At 46.9% G+C, this 17,246-nt stretch overlaps 1 pseudogene; it reads right to left on the reverse strand.

Annotated features, from left to right (window-relative positions):
* Nucleotides 1-2,035: 2,035 nt before the first annotated feature.
* LOC134913148 (5S ribosomal RNA) lies at nucleotides 2,036-2,154 on the reverse strand (annotated as a pseudogene).
* Nucleotides 2,155-17,246: the final 15,092 nt, after the last annotated feature.

The following is a 17,246-nucleotide window of genomic DNA, read 5'->3' on the forward strand; positions in this document are numbered from 1 at the left end:
GGGCATTTGGTAAATGTAGTATATATTTTGGCGAAGTAACTGTGTTCCGACCATCACATAATGGTGATACAAATGATGAGCGGATTCGGTTTTACTCAGTTTTACTCGGTTCTCAAAACCGAATCTTATTGGCTATCCAAAACACGTGACATCAGTGAGCCAATAAGATTCGGTTTTGAGAACCGAGTAAAACCAAGTAAAACCGAATCCGCTCATCACTAGATACAATTAGGTGCCAATTTCATGTTTCACCTTGTCATTTTATAGCAAAATTGCCTTCGAGTTTGTACTTCAGAAGGTGGGAAAAAGTTGTATACAGTACATCAGCAATTTACCTGGAAAGTTCAGAATATATTACAGAATATCAGGACCAGGGCCGTAACTACGTGTGTACCAGGTGTACCCCCAGAGGGTACAACTGCCCGCATCCCCATTCCAGGGGGACTTTAGTCAGCGGCATTGTAATGAGTCAAACTGACTCATTACAAGCTGCCTGTGTGTGCCGGAGTGAGGAGAGGAGCAGCAAAAGGAGGAGGAGGGAGCGGGACTCAGGATCCGCATAAGCGCACTGTAATTGGTGGTGGCACCACTGCAGCTGTCCCTCTCCTTCCACATAGGCTGGCCGCCGCTGCTGTGTGTGATTGCTGGGATGCGCTTCCCTCATTCCAGCATTCACGCCGCCACCACCAATTACTGCCATATTGTGTAAAAGGTATACTCTGTCTGTCGTAATGTTCAAAAAGGGGGACTCTGTCTGCTGTAATGTGTAAAAAGTGGACTCTGTCTGCCATAATTTTTAAAAAGGGGTCTCTGTCCGCTGTAATGTGTAAAAAGGTGAACTCTGCCTGTCGTAATGTGTAAAAAGGGGGACTCTGTCTGCTGTAATGTGTAAAAAAGGTGAACTCTGCCTGTCGTAATGTGTAAAAAGGGGGACTCTGTCTGCTGTAATGGTAAAAAGGGTACTCTGTCTGCCGTTATGTGTAACAAGGGGATGCTGTCCGCTGTAATGTGTAAAAGGTAGACTCTGCCTGCCGTAATGTGTAAAAAGGGGACTCTGTCTGCCGCAATGTGTAAAAAGGGGACTCTGTCCACCGTAATGTGTAAAAAGTGGACTCTGCCTGCCGTAATGTGTAGAAAGGGGGACTCTGTCTGCTGTAATGTGTTAAAAGGGGACTCTGTCCACCGTGATGTGTAAAAAGGGGACTCTGTCTGCCGTAATGTGTAAAAGGTGTACTTTGCCTGCCGTAATGTGTAAAAAGGGGGACTCTGTCTGCTGTAGTGTGTGAAAAGGGGACTCTACCTGCCGTAATGTGTGGAGCTACTGTGCAGCGTAATTTGAATAATGGATAATATGAATTGGTATTATTTTGTGGCCACACCCCTTCCCCATGAAGTCACGTCCCTATATTTTTGCCGGCGCCGATGCCGTTTCTTGCACCCAGCGCTAAATTGTCTAGTTATGGCACCAATCAGGGCAGTAGAGAGCCTGGCTGGGCCCAGGTACTTGTACTAGCAGAGGGAGAGAAAGAAAGCTCTTGTGTGGGCGCACTCTTAAAAACGAAGAAAATATTGTTCAATTAATTACTGAAAGTTATTAAAATTTATGTTTATTAATCAAGAGTTAAAAACAAAATACCCCTCTACGATCCAAAGAAAAAATGTAAACATAATAAAGACATGAGAAAATGTAAAAAATGTTCTGGTCTGTTAATCACATGAGAAGGATTAGAAAGGCTGCAGACACCTAATAGTCTAACACCCGTTTCTCCTGACCAGTACAGATAATCTGTATTAATGAAACCGACCAAGGAGGTCACTAGTTGTAGGAGGTCAAATAATGTGTCTTAGAGAACCACTGAAATCAGGTTGATTCTAAGCAATTTATTATTCACCTATTATTCCATGTTACTCAGAATTGGAGATATCTGTATTGATATACCCTGAACGCAGAAAAAAGAGAAGAAAGTTTTGAAAGAACAAATAGTGGTGATACTGCTGTTGGTGTCCACCCTTCTGAGGAAGGGGAATAGTCCCTACTCTACAACACCAGGTATTCCCAAGGAGTCTCCTCTCAAAGTACTGACCCGGCCCAACGCTGTTTCGCTTCCAAGATCAGACGAGATCGGGCATTAGCAGCGTGGTGTGATAGTAGAGAGGCTATCTACCAATGAGAGTGCACCTATATACAGATGGTAGAGTAAGGATTTAGAAAGATAAGGCCATATAATATGTAGATCTACTTTCCACGTTAGGCGGGGTGAGCAAAATGTCACTTAATGGCAAAGTGCACCCTGGATCGTGAATGAGAGTCTACGGAAAATAGTAAGGGGTGAAAAGAACAAGAATATTGTCACTTTTTAAATTAGACTGGTGGTTATTAACCCTGGTGGGAAACCACGTCACAGAGTATGCAGCGTCAGATAAAATAGTACATGGGGATATACTTCACATATGTATACATTTTTGTACAAAGCAACACATCATTACTTTGAAAAAAACCTAAAAAGGTATAGTACACTGTATACAAAGGAAATGAAATAGTATGAAGAATGAGTATGGTCTGCAATCTATGGGGTTTATCAGGCTATATTATGCACAGAAAATCCAAAATAATTGGCTTGCGGTGTGAATGGTGTGTCAAGCAAAAAGAGGCACTTATTGCCGTGATATTGTTCTACAATTTGTAGGATTATTAGTATGCAAGAAAAAATCTCCAACATGCAGCATGCAGTGTGGAGTAGTGTGCCAAATGAGCACATATACCAATAATGCTAGCCTGTGATATGTGGGATTATAATACTAAGATGTGCACAGAAAATTACAACTGCTAAATGTGCAATAAATGTGCCCAATGAAAAGAGGGTACCTATAAAAAATGGAAAATTCAAACATAAATTGCAGATGAAAAACTAGCAGATAGAAAAGTGATACTCAAAATATCAGGATCAGGAAATAGGTGATAATGCAGGATCCTCCAAGGACAGGTTCCATGCTGTAAATCCGTGGAAAACGCGTTTCGCCCGTTTGGGCTTGTTCACTTCCGGGATCTCCAAGGCCCAGGTACTTATCAATGGGGGTGGCCTAATCACAGGAGGTGTTGCCATGCACCCTTAGAGAAAAATACAGAATTGTTTTACTTTCTAAGGGCATACCTGTACACACTGCAGCCCAGTACACAGCAGCATGTACTGGGCTGAAGAGAAAAGCTGCAATGCCCCTCCATCAGACCTGGGTAATTAGTAACACCCCCCCCCCCCTTCCTTCACCAGCACCCCTGCAGAACATTAAATATTCTCCATAAAAATAGAAAATTCTACAAACACTTTCTGGCATAATGAAAGAAATTGCATATGTATACACGTCACTTCTGGGTTTGGCTGGGCTGCGCAACTACACATGCGAGACCATACTGCAGTAATTACCAAAGAGGAATCACTCTCCCAAAAGAATACAGTATGAAAACATAGCACTTAGGCCACACTCATATTTAAAGATAACATTAGCAAACAGGACTTCTAAGGTTGGTACATGTGCGGTTTATTTAGTGATGTGCAGTTCGGTTCTCCAGAAATCCAAATCTACACAAATTTTGTGGATCCAAACTAAAACCAGGTCTGGATCTCCCGAGGAGATCCGATCCAAACCGAGTCCTGGTTCAGAGCTTCCCACAGATTGGAATTAGGAATTAAAATCCTAAATTCGGGTTTCTGATTGCAAAAATTACATGATTTAACTGTTTTTATCAATTTTTATTGTAAAAAATAATCCAGATCCTAAACCAAAACATAAGGATTAATTTAGAACCAAACACAAAACACTGTGGTCCACACACATCTCAGTTTTATTAGAGGAGGAGGCCATTGTACATTTTCTGTGTAAACTAGAAATGAGCAGGTTCGGTTTCCTGAGAACCGAACCCCCCCAAACTTCACACTCCGAGCCCGGATCCGAGCACGGCTCGGGACTTCCCGCCAGACTCGGAAACCAGAATGAGGCAAAACGTCATCATCCCACTGTCGGATTCTCGTGGGTTTTGGATTCCATATAAACAGTTGCGTGTTGCCGCCATTTTCACTCTGGACTTGAAGCGTGAGGGAGAAAGACCTCTGTCTCTCTGTGAGTGGTGGCATCAGGTAGGGTTAGTATGTGCTCTGTAGGGGTGCTGCTGCAGTCACTGTGGTGTACCTGTGCTGTTTTAGGGGTGCTGTCCTGGCTGTCACTGGTGTTTCATGTGCAGTTATGAGTGCTGCAGCTGTACATGGGTGTTGCTGTCCTGGCTGTTACCTGTGTTGTACAGGGGGCAGGGCACTGTCCTCCCATATGCTGTAAAATATAGGGGTGCTGCTGTTAAAATGACATTACACTGGGTCTGTATGCTGTAAAAAATCAGGGGTGCAGTTGTTAAAAATTAAAATCACACTGGTCCTGTATGCCGTAAAAATATAGGGGTGCTGCTGTTGTTAAAATAACATTACACTGGCCATGTATGCTGTAAAAATTCATGGGTGCACTTGTTAAAAATTAAAATCACACTGCTCCTGTATGCTGTAAAAATATAGGGGTGCTACTGTTAAAATAACATTACACTGACCCTGTATGCTGTAAAAATTCAGGGGTGCATTTGTTAAAAATTAAAAGCACACTGCTCCTGTATGCTGTAAAAATATAGGGGTGCTGCTGATAAAATAACATTACACTGGCCCTGTATGCTTTAAACATTCAGGGGTGCAGTTGTTAAAAATTAAAAGCACACTGGTCCTGTATGCTGTAAAAATATAGGGGTTCTGCTGTTAAAATAACATTACACTGGCCCTGTATGCTGTAAAAATTCAGATGTGCAATGAAAAGAAATGTACACTAGCCCTGTCTTGTATGCTGCAAAAATTCAGGGGTGCTGTTGTTAAAATAAAAGTACACTGGTCCTATATGCTGTAAAAATACAGGGGTGCAGTGAAAAGAAATGTACACTGGCCATGTCTTGTATGCTGTAAAAGTACAGGGGTGTTGTGAAAATACAGGGGTGCTGGCACTGTCCGCAGTTGCTATGTCTAGGCCTGACCTTCACAACACTGTATGGGAAGAGGAGGATCCTACCACCATCTGCACTCCTCCTAATAGTGCTGGGAGGAGCACTATCAGTCCAGTTGCATATTGAGATCGAGGATGTCACTGTAGAAGTACACCAGGATGAGGAGGATATGGGTGTAGCTGTCAAGTTGACAATGAGGATTCTGATGGTGATGTGGTTTGTTTGAATAAAGAACCAGTGGAGACAGTTGTTGGCCATGGGATGAAAAAGCCCATTGTCATGCCTGGGCAAAATACCAAAAAAGCCACCTCTTCGGTGTGTAATTATTTTTCCACAAATCCGGACAACAGGTGTCAAGCCATCTGTAGCCTTTGTCAATCCATAATAAGTAGAATTAAGGACATTGGGGGTCATTCCAACCCGATCGCTCACTGCAGTTTGTCGCAGCACAGTGATCAGGTCTGAACCGCGCATGCGCCGGTGCTGCAGTGCGCCGGCGCATGGCAGTCATCGCTGCCTAGCGATCGCCTCTGAGACAGAGGCAGTCGCTGGGGGTTTAGGAGGCGCGGTACGGCCAACGCAGGCCTGGCCGAACCGTTGGGGGGCAGGCCGCGGTGGCTGCGTGACGTCTTACGCAGCCGCTGCAGTCAGCGGCAGCGACAAACTACTCCTGGTCAGCCGCAGGAGATGCGCTGGCCGGGAGTAACTCCTGAAATACAAAAGCTTTGCCGCTGTGCGATGCTTTTGTATTTGTGCGGGGAGGGGGGGGGGGCGGTACTGACATGCGGGGCGGACTAGCCCTGTGCCGGGCGTCCCCCCACATGTCAGGGAAGATGATCATAGCTGTGCTAAATTTAGCACAGCTACGATCAACTCGGTATGATCCCCATTAACCACCTAGAAAAATCCTCCCTTATACATCACCTGCAGCGCATTCATCATAAATCATTGTCAAGTTCTGAAACTTTGGGTAATTGCGTAAGCAGTCCACTGATACCTAAATGATGTGGTTAGTTTGTTTGTATAATATTTCTGTGAGTATTAGGATGTAAACACTGAAGGGGGCGGGGAATTTGAGGATGAGGTGGACATCTTGCCTCTGTAGAACCAGTTTGTGCAAGAGAGATTAATTGCTTCTTTTTTGGTGGGGGCCCAAACAAACCAATCATTTCAGCCACAGTCATGTGGCAGACCCTGTCGCTGAAATGATTGGTTTGTTAAAGTGTGCATGTCCTGTTTATACAACATATGGGTGGATTGGAGGGCCCAAGGACAATTCCTTCTTGCACGTCTTTTCTCTGCCACATCATTCCAGGGGTGCTGCCCTATATGGGGTGCTGCCCCGCTGCCCTATCAGTCCAGGAGTGCTGCCCCACTGCCAATTAAGTCCAGGGGTGCTGTTGTCTGTCTGCTATGCTGTGTAATTCTCCAGGGGTGCTGACTATGGTGTATAAGTCCATGGGTGCTGCCCAGGGGTGTCTTAAGACAGGAGGAGGCCCATGTGCAGACTCTGGGTGGGACCCCTCCTCTCCACGGTGCCGTAGGCTCCAGCAATATGCCAGAGTCTACTGCGCATGTGCAGGTCTCCCGAAACGTGGTGCCAGCCATGTTTCGGAGACAAAAGTGGTATTGCACACGTGCGGTTGACATTTTTAAAGTGTTTCTTTTCTGCGACCGCTGCAGCGCCTGGCGGTGGACTTCAGAGAGGTGAGTATGAAAATATGGGTGCAATGTGTGCGGTGTGGGCCCCACCCTGGACCCAGGGGCCTGTGTGCACCGCACACATTGCACCCATGCAGAGGCGTATCTAGCACGGGGCGAGCAGGGCACGTGCCCTGGGCGCCATGGCAGCCCCAACAGAGGGGGGCGCCACCGGCACCTGCACGGCCCACTCGCCCCATGCTTCAGGGATTCCGCCGGCGCTACCCGCGGCGCTTTCCCTGTCTCCCCGGCTGCTGTGCCTGTCACAATAGACAGGCAGCGGCAGCCAGGAGCCTCCCCCTACTCCCCCCTGCAAAAGTGTCTGTGTGTACGCGATCGCGATCGCGACCGCGGAGGTGCGCGCATGCGCGTGCGCGACCTCGGGGGGGCGTGCGGCCCCTGCCCTGAACAGCAGTAAGTGCAGCCTCAGGTGAGCGGGAAGGGGGTGCGGGACATTTTGTGTGTGTGTGTGTGTGTGTGTTAAGTGTGTGTGTGTCGGACAGTGTGCGTGTGACATTGTGTGTGGGACAGTGTGAGTGTGTTAATTGTGTGTGTGGGACAGTTTGAGTGTGTGTAAATTGTGTGTGTGTGTGACTGTGTGTGTGTGTGTGTGTGTGGGACAGTGTGCGTGTGTTAATTGTGTGTGTGTGGGACAGTGTGTGTGTGTTAATTGTGTGTGTGAGTGTGTTAATTGTGTGTGGGACAGTGCGTGTTTGTTAATTGTGTGTGTGTGCGTGTGTGTGACAGTGTGAGTGTGTTAATTGTGTGTGTGGGACAGTTTTGAGTGCGTGTTAATTGTGTGTGTGTGGGACAGTGTGCGTGTGTTAATTGTGTATGTGTGGGACAGTGTGCGTGTGTTAATTGTGTATGTGTGAGACAGTGTGAGTGTGTTAATTGTGTGTGTGTGTGTGTGGGACAGTGTGAGTGTGTTAATTGTGTGTGTGTGGGACAGTTTGAGTGTGTGTTAATTGTGTGTGTGTGGGACAGTGTGCGTGTGTGTTAATTGTGTGTGTGTGGGACAGTGTGCGTGTGTATCAATTGTGTGTGTGTGGGACAGTGTGCGTGTGTGTTAATTGTGTGTGTGTGGGACAGTGTGCGTGTGTTAAGTGTGTGTGTATTTGTGTGGGACATTGTGAGTGTGTTAATTGTGTGTGTGTGGGACAGTGCGTGTTTGTTAATTGTGTGTGGGACAGTGTGCGTGTGTGATATTTGTGTGTGTGGGACAGTGTGCGTGCGTGTGTGTTAATTGTGTGTGGGACAGTGTGCGTGGGTTAATTGTGTGTGTGTGTGTTAATTGTCCCGGCGGTTATTGGCGTCTGTAGTGTGCGCCCCATCCTCCTCCGCTGCCGCTGACAGGAGCGGCGGTGTGCGGCTCTCCCCCTCCTCCGCCGGCTCCGTCCTCCCGTCGTGGCCCTGCAGTGTGTGCCAGCAGCAGCAGGTTAGTCTCTCCCCCCCCCCCCCCTCTCTCTCTCTCTCTCTCTCTCTCTCCTCCTGTGGATTGCAGTTTGTAAGTATCATTTTAATTTTTACAGGTACCCCTATTGAATTCTACTGGACAAGTGGACGTGACCGGCGTGGGATGTAGGTAAGTAATCTGTCTCTCATTTTTACAGGTACCCCTATTGGATTCTACTGGACAAGTGGACGTGACCGGCGTGGGATGTAGGTAAGTAATCTGTCTCTCATTTTTACAGGTACCCCTATTGGATTCTACTGGACAAGTGGACGTGATCGGCGTGGGATGTAGGTAAGTAATCTCTCTCTCATTTTCACAGGTACCCCTATTGGATTCTACTGGACAAGTGGACGTGACCGGCGTGGGATGTAGGTAAGTAATCTGTCTCTCATTTTTACAGATTCCCCTATTGGGTTCTACTGGACAAGTGGACGTGACCAGCGTGGGATGTAGGTAAGTAATCTGTCTCTCATTTTTACAGATTCCCCTATTGGATTCTACTGGACAAGTGGACGTGACCAGCGTGGGATGTAGGTAAGTAATCTGTCTCTCATTTTTACAGGTAACGCTATTGGATTCTACTGGACAAGTGGACGTGACCGGCGTGGGATGTAGGTAAGTAATCTGTCTCTCATTTTACAGATTCCCCTATTGCACAGGTTCTCAAACTTGGTCCTCAGGACCCCACACAGTGCATGTTTTGCAGGTCTCCTCACAGAATCACAAGTTAAATAATTAGCTCCACCTGTGGACCTTTTAAAATGTGTCAGTGAGTAATTAATACACCTGTGCACCTGCTGGGTTAACTGCAAAACATGCACTGTGTGGGGTCCTGAGGACCGAGTTTGAGAACCCCTGCCCTATTGGATTCTACTGGACAAGTGGACGTGATCGGCGTGGGATGTAGGTAAGTAATCTGTCTCTCATTTTTACAGGTAACGCTATTGGATTCTACTGGACAAGTGGACGTGATCGGCGTGGGATGTAGGTAAGTAATCTCTCTCTCATTTTTACAGATTCCCCTACTGGGTTCTACTGGACAAGTGGACGTGACCAGCGTGGGATGTAGGTAAGTAATCTGTCTCTCATTTTTACAGGTACCCCTATTGGATTCTACTGGACAAGTGGACGTGATCGGCGTGGGATGTAGGTAAGTAATCTCTCTCTCATTTTCACAGGTACCCCTATTGGATTCTACTGGACAAGTGGACGTGACCGGCGTGGGATGTAGGTAAGTAATCTGTCTCTCATTTTTACAGATTCCCCTACTGGATTCTACTGGACAAGTGGACGTGACCAGCGTGGGATGTAGGTAAGTAATCTCTCTCTCATTTTCACAGGTACCCCTATTGGATTCTACTGGACAAGTGGACGTGACCGGCGTGGGATGTAGGTAAGTAATCTGTCTCTCATTTTTACAGATTCCCCTACTGGATTCTACTGGACAAGTGGACGTGACCAGCGTGGGATGTAGGTAAGTAATCTCTCTCTCATTTTCACAGGTACCCCTATTGGATTCTACTGGACAAGTGGACGTGACCGGCGTGGGATGTAGGTAAGTAATCTGTCTCTCATTTTTACAGATTCCCCTACTGGACAAGTGGACGTGACCGGCGTGGGATGTAGGTAAGTAATCTGTCTCTCATTTTTACAGGTACCCCTATTGGATTCTACTGGACAAGTGGACGTGATCGGCGTGGGATGTAGGTAAGTAATCTCTCTCTCATTTTCACAGGTACCCCTATTGGATTCTACTGGACAAGTGGACGTGACCGGCGTGGGATGTAGGTAAGTAATCTGTCTCTCATTTTTACAGATTCCCCTACTGGACAAGTGGACGTGACCAGCGTGGGATGTAGGTAAGTAATCTGTCTCTCATTTTTACAGGTACCCCTATTGAATTCTACTGGACAAGTGGACGTGACCAGCGTGGGATGTAGGTAAGTAATCTGTCTCTCATTTTTACAGGTACCCCTATTGAATTCTACTGGACAAGTGGACGTGACCAGCGTGGGATGTAGGTAAGTAATCTGTCTCTCATTTTTACAGGTACCCCTATTGGATTCTACTGGACAAGTGGACGTGATCGGCGTGGGATGTAGGTAAGTAATCTGTCTCTCATTTTTACAGGTACCCCTATTGGATTCTACTGGACAAGTGGACGTGACCGGCGTGGGATGTAGGTAAGTAATCTGTCTCTCATTTTTACAGATTCCCCTACTGGATTCTACTGGACAAGTGGACGTGACCAGCGTGGGATGTAGGTAAGTAATCTGTCTCTCATTTTTACAGATTCCCCTACTGGATTCTACTGGACAAGTGGACGTGACCAGCGTGGGATGTAGGTAAGTAATCTGTCTCTCATTTTTACAGGTACCCCTATTGAATTCTACTGGACAAGTGGACGTGACCGGCGTGGGATGTAGGTAAGTAATCTGTCTCTCATTTTTACAGGTACCCCTATTGGATTCTACTGGACAAGTGGACGTGACTGGCGTGGGATGTAGGTAAGTAATCTGTCTCTCATTTTTACAGATTCCCCTACTGGATTCTACTGGACAAGTGGACGTGACCGGCGTGGGATGTAGGTAAGTAATGTGTCTCTCATTTTTACAGCTACCCCTATTGGATTCTACTGGACAAGTGGACGTGACCGGCGTGGGATATAGGTAAGTATGTGTGAGTGTGTCAGTGTGCTTTAATAAATTTTTACTGTCACGGTGTGTGAGTTGTGTTTTTATTTGGGTATTTTTTCTGTTGTAGAACTACAGGTACCGGCGGGCCCGTTATTTCCCTGCATGTTGGTACTTGAGGTTCTCCAAGTACCAGCAAGCGGGGGAGGCTTTCTGGGCCTTGTAGTTCCACAACAAAAAACAATATTCTTTTTTTACTTACATGGCTATCAGCCTCCCATCCACAGCCCACGGATGGGGGGGGCAGCCTCGGGCTTCACCCCTGGCCCTTGGGTGCCTGGAGGGGGGGTGACCCCTTGATTTAAGGGGTCCCCACTCCTCCAGGGAACCCCGGCCAGTGGTGACTAGTTGGGGGGGTAATGCCACGGCCGCAGGGACCTACATAAATGTGTCCCCCGGCTGTGGCATTATGTCCCTGGCTAGTGGAGCCCGGTGCTGGTTTTAAAAATACGGGGGGACCCCTACATCTTTTGTCCCCCGTATTTTTGGAATCAGGACCGGACTAAGAGCCCGATGCTGGTTGTCTAAATACGGGGAACCCCTGTCCAATTTTTTCCCAGTATTTAAACAACCAGGACCGGCTCAAAGAGCCCGAGGCTGGTTATACTTAGGAGGGGGACCTCATGCAGTTTTTTTTTACATTTTTAACCCATTCAGACCCTTCTCCATTAAGTTAATGGAAACCCTGGACAACAAAATTGCATTCATGTCCTCCTCCCACTCCCTTCCCAGTCCCAAACACTGATTTTTTTTTTTTCTATAAAAATGTACAATACAACATCACAAGTATGATGAGCAGGCATGCAGCGGGCATTGGCAACTTTGGACTGAGTTGCAAATTAGTGGCGGAGGGCTGGGTCAGTTGATGGTGGGCGAGTTTGTAAGCCATTGGTGGTGGCATCGGCTCAGAGGCAGTGGCGGGCATTGGCTCGGTGGCGGTATGGTTCATCGACAGGATTCGGCGGACATTATGGCTGTAGTGCCTCACCGCACGCCACTGACCTCACCGCACGCCACTGGTGTGTGGGACAGTGTGCGTGTGTGTTAATTGTGTGTGTGGGACAGTGTGAGTGTGTGTTAATTGTGTGTGTGTGGAACAGTGTCAGTGTGTGTAAATTTTTGCAGTCCAGTGTGTGTGTGGGGGAGAGGAAAGTATGAGAATGTGTGTGTGTGTGTGTAGTCTGAGTGGGTGTGTGTAGGATTTGGGGGTGGCCAGTCTGTGTGTGTGTAATCAGTGTGTGTGGGATGTACTAATGGCCATTTACCGAAGAGAGATATGTATTAAACCACGGGCACTGAGATGCCCTTCTTACTCACCATCCAGCTGGGTGGGCGAGCCGGGCGGGTGGAAAGCCAGCAGCAGGGGCAGCATGCCAGATATCAGCAGCCGAGGGTGGGGGCTGTAATGCACATGCGGAGCCCAAAGCCGGAGATCAGCAGCATGCTGACCGGCAATAAGCAGCTTCTGCTTCCGCGTTCAACATGCTGCTGATCTCCGGCTTTGGGCTACGCAGGGTTCGGGGGATGGGTGTCCTCTGCCGGTGTACTGCAGCTCCGGGGGTGCGGGCTCCGGAGGCTTTCAGCACTGTTGAATATCCAGCTGCCCCAAGTATGTACAGCCCGCACCCTCTGCAGCTGATATCCGGCATGCTGCTGCTGGCTGTCCCCCCGCCCGGCTCGGCCACACAGCTGTATGGTGAGAAGGGCATCTCAGTTCCTGAGGTTTAACACATATGCCTCAGAAAATGGCCTCTGCGGTAAACGATACTAATGCTTACCGTGACAGTAACAGCGGGGAGGAAGGCGCACATCGGGATCCTGCAGCATGAAACAAGAACCCCTTCGGAGCGCAGCAGGCCACACTGAAAAGGGTGCATACCCGGTGCGGTGCTCTGCATCCCGGGTGGTGCCGAAGATGTGGAGTGTCGGAGGTGGCAGAAGCGCCGCAGCTTGGGGTGAGAAACCGCTGCAGCCCTTCCGCTGCTAAACTCTGCAATTAGTCTATTAAGGGGGTGGGCTCCCCTCATCATAGTGCCCCACAGGCCATGTTAATTCTGGGGGTAGGATCCCCTAACTCTATAATGGGAATTTTTGCTCATATCATGTGCTGTAACGTGAATTTTGGCTAATACCGTGTGCTATAATGTGAATTTCGGCTCATACTATGTGGGGTAATGTGAATTTTGGCTCATTCCGTGTGCTGTAATGTGAATTTTGGCTCATACCGTGTGCTGTAATGTGAATTTCTGCTCATACCATGTGGGGAAATGTGAATTTCTGCTCATACCATGTGGGGAAATATGAATTTTGGCTCATACCATGTGGAGTAATGTGAATTTTGGCTCATACCGTGTGCTATAATGTGAATTTCGGCTCATACCGTGTGCTATAATGTGAATTTTGGCTCATACCATGTGGGGTAATGTGAATTTCGGCTCATACTGTGTGCTATAATGTGAATTTCGGCTCATGCCGTGTGGGGCAATGTGAATTTCGGCTCATACTGTGTGCTATAATGTGAATTTCGGCTCATACCGTGTGCTATAATGTGAAAGGGGCACCAGTACTAGATAGTATAAGGGGTCCTACTATACTGAAGGACACTCCCCTTTTGAGTGACCACGCCCCTTTTCCGGAGCGCGCGCGCCGAAGGCGCGCGCATAATTGCTATCTGCACTCTTTCATTCCACCTTCAAAAATTCAACTTCGACCACTGCACCTACATACACATACATACACACCCTGACATCTTTATATGCAGTGACACCGGTGGCGTCTGCACATACTTTCCTTTTGTATTTTTTTTTTCATTATCATTTTATTCATTTATTTTATTAAGAAAAAAATATATTTTTTTTTGGGGGGGGGGGGGGGGGGGCGCCATTATTGATCTTGCCCTGGGCTCCAAAAACCCTAGTTACGCCTCTGCACCCATGCAGTAGCGGATCTTGCCACGGGCAAGCAGGACTTTTGCCCGGGCTGCTGCTGTGCCCCCCGCTGATCGCTCTGTCCCGCTGCCGCTGCCTCCCGCTGTGAAGAGAACTAGATGCGTAGCGTCTAGTTTCCCTTCATGGAGAGGACCTTTACTGTGCGGTGCGCGATGACGTCATCGCGCACCGCACAGCAAAGGTCCTCTCAATGAAGGGAAACTAGACGCGAGCAACTAGTTTCCCTTCGTGGAGAGGACCTTTGCTGTGCGGTGCACGATGACGTCATCGCGTACCACACATCATTTCACTACTGTACAGGGGGCGGAAATGACCATGCCCCCTGTATGAAGCCACACCCCCTTCGTCCGCCCGGGGCGCTGGAAGACGTAGAACCGGCCCTGCACCCATGATAGAAACACCAATGGTGCTGCCGTATAATTCCAGAGATGCTGCTGTACTTGATCCTAGGTTTAAATGAAAGTCTAGTGCAGATATGAAAGAAGCTTCAACATCACAAACAGATTTGTGAAAACTAGCCACAAAGGTGGAAATGAAAATTGCCGAAGTGTTTTTAAATAAAGTGGGGAGAGACCACATTTGTGGCCAAAATCAGTGTGACTCAGAAGAGACTGAATCCTAAAACAGTGCAACTGCTGGAGAGGTAAAAGAGATATTTTCTGCCTGAGCATTAGAGAGAGGCTCTTCTCAATAATTTCATGTTAGGGACTCACTCAAATGAATGGCTCCAATTAGTCAACCTTAATTTTGATTTATTATTGATGTTCCACATTTTGTGATTATTTCTTTAGAAGATGTGCATTTGTTGTACAGGGATCTTCTTTTCCTAAGGGCTGCGTAGGGTTATCGCGAGACCTTGTGGTGTTAGAAGAACAGATTTTCAGTGATCTTGTATTGCATCAGCTTTCCATTGCACTCCAGCACTAGATGGGCCAGGAGCTCCTGTGAGGTTCAAACAGCTACTGAATAAGGCCCAGTATGGAGTTTCATGGTGATTTACAGCCAGGAAGATGTCTGGCTTGTCAGGCTGAGGCATGCTGTGTGTACAGAGGTTAGCATTGCTTCCTCCCAGAGTCCTACTTATAGTATGAAATGAGTTTGGACTGTAGAGTGGTAAGCTCCACTAGGGCAGGGGCTCAATAATATTTTTTTTTACTGCACAGTCGTGCTTAGTACTTTGCTGAACCCACATAAACTCAACTTGCCCCATCCGGGGCTGCTGTGGGGGCTCAGGAGGGTTTGCTAAAACATCTAAGGGGCTGCTTTATTTAAAAATAAAATATGAATCAAATAAACAAGACACACAGGTATGCTGACATGCGTGTAACTGGGACACACAGGTATGCTCACATGCGTGTAACTGGGAGCTGTGAAAAATGAAAATAAGGCATATGCCACAAAATAAGTCTCCAGACGCCATGGATGGGAAAATATTAAATCTCGATCCTGTGGTATACACCCGTTTATTTGCATCCTAGCATTAAGTCCGAGATTACTGTATCTTAATTCCTGATAATGGAGAAGGGGGTAAAATTTTGGAGTCTTTGGCCCCTAGTTTTTCAGTATGTGCAGTAATGTGGTAATTAATAATTATATATTTGCTTGGTTGAAGTCCTTTCTGTTCCACACCAATATAGGAGTGGAGGTGAAAGCCTGTATGTTGTTCCTGATTGCATGTGCCTCTCTAATTTTTAATCACCTTCTTGACATTGTCCTCTTCCTCTTGCCTCTTCTCATAATGTAAAAAGTCATCAAATACGGAGGTGGTATGTTTGTCAGGGCCGTCTTTTCGTATGGGCTCAATGGGCACTTGCCCAAGGGCCCCAGGAGTATAAGGGGCCTAGGCTGATAGCTGAGACCCCCCTCTTTCCAGGGGTATCAGATTTTTTAAAATCGGCCCTGGGGAACCGGAGATATTTGATGTCAAAGCAGTGGTCCCATCCAAGCCTGTTAATTGCTCTTTCCAGCCAGATATCTCGGGTTCTGTTTGACTTAGAGTTTTTCTGATGGTATACTCCAAAATCTGGGACTCTGTCCTTTCAGTGGACACTAGCAGCTTGTCTCTGCTATGTTCAAAACCAGAGATATCAGCCTTCAAGAAGCTGGTCCCTGCTCCAGCTCCACATGCCTGGTATGCAGTTTTATATTTTCATCTGTTAATTGCTCTGGCTCCTGAACTCTGATCCCCAGGTCCCCAGTATCTCCTAACAGGTAGGACTCGCTAGTTTTTTTTTATTCCATTCAAAGCTAATAAATCTATTCCCAGAAACTTGAGATATCTGCAGTCAAGCAAGCTGCCCTCAAACAAGAAAATTATGAATATTAAGCCAGCTCCACTATCCACCCACCCAACGTATTAAACAATCCCTACCACCCTGAAAGTCATGTACCAGGGCACCTTCATTCAGCACAATGCCCACTTCTACAGTTTAGTGTTCTCCCTCCTGCCCCATCTGTGCAGCAAAGGAATAATTAGCAGAAAATACTGCTCCAGTTCCTTCCAGCTGAGCGGAAGATATAACACCCCCTACCGCAAGTGGGACATCAAAGCTGACACTGGAGGATGGGTAGGGGCCCCAGTGCATTACTGTGCCCAGGGGCCTACACTGCTGTTAAGACGGCCCTGATGTTTGTAGCTAGCTATGATTCGGAGAACTTGGCAAACTTTTTCCAGGGGGACCACCTGTACCTGAAATTATGGGTTTATTAAACTGTGCATGTCCTGTTTACACAACATGAGTGGGTGGGAGGGCCCAAGACAATTCCATCTTGCACCTCTTTTTTTTCTTTGCTTTACGTATGTGCTCTTTGAGGTCTAGTTTTTAAAACTGCCATCCTGTCTGCCACTGCAGTGCCACTCCTAGATGGGACAGATGTTTGTGCCGCACACGTGTCGCTTAGCTCAGTCATCCAGCTACCTCAGTGCAACCTTTTAGCTTAAAAACAATATTGTGAGGTGTTCAGAATAGACTGGAAATAAGTGGAAATTAATGTTATTGAGGTTAATAATACCGTAGGAGTAAAATTACCCCCAAATTCTGTGATTTTATATTTTTTTTCAAAAATAATCCAGATCCAAAACAAAACACAAAACCCGAAAGGGTGGTTTTGGCAAAACCAATCCAGATCCAAAACATGAGCAGGGATACAGATCCAAAACCAAAACACAAAATCCGAAAAGTGTCCGCCGCACATCTCTAGTGTAAACCAGTGCATATCTCTGGGAAAATGGCATGGGCACCATTTTCCTGGTGATTTCTATAATGTGCACATGCTGAACCCATTATAGATGGATGTGGTATGAAGTGTTGATATTCAGAATATCACCATGGACATTATGGCGATATACACTATGCTGACATTACTATTATACTACTCTAACCATAACCTTGCACTAAACCTAAATCTAGCACTCAAAT

Source organism: Pseudophryne corroboree, chromosome 4, assembly GCF_028390025.1.
Source record: "Pseudophryne corroboree isolate aPseCor3 chromosome 4, aPseCor3.hap2, whole genome shotgun sequence".
In the NCBI taxonomy this organism is placed as follows: Eukaryota; Metazoa; Chordata; class Amphibia; order Anura; family Myobatrachidae; genus Pseudophryne; species Pseudophryne corroboree.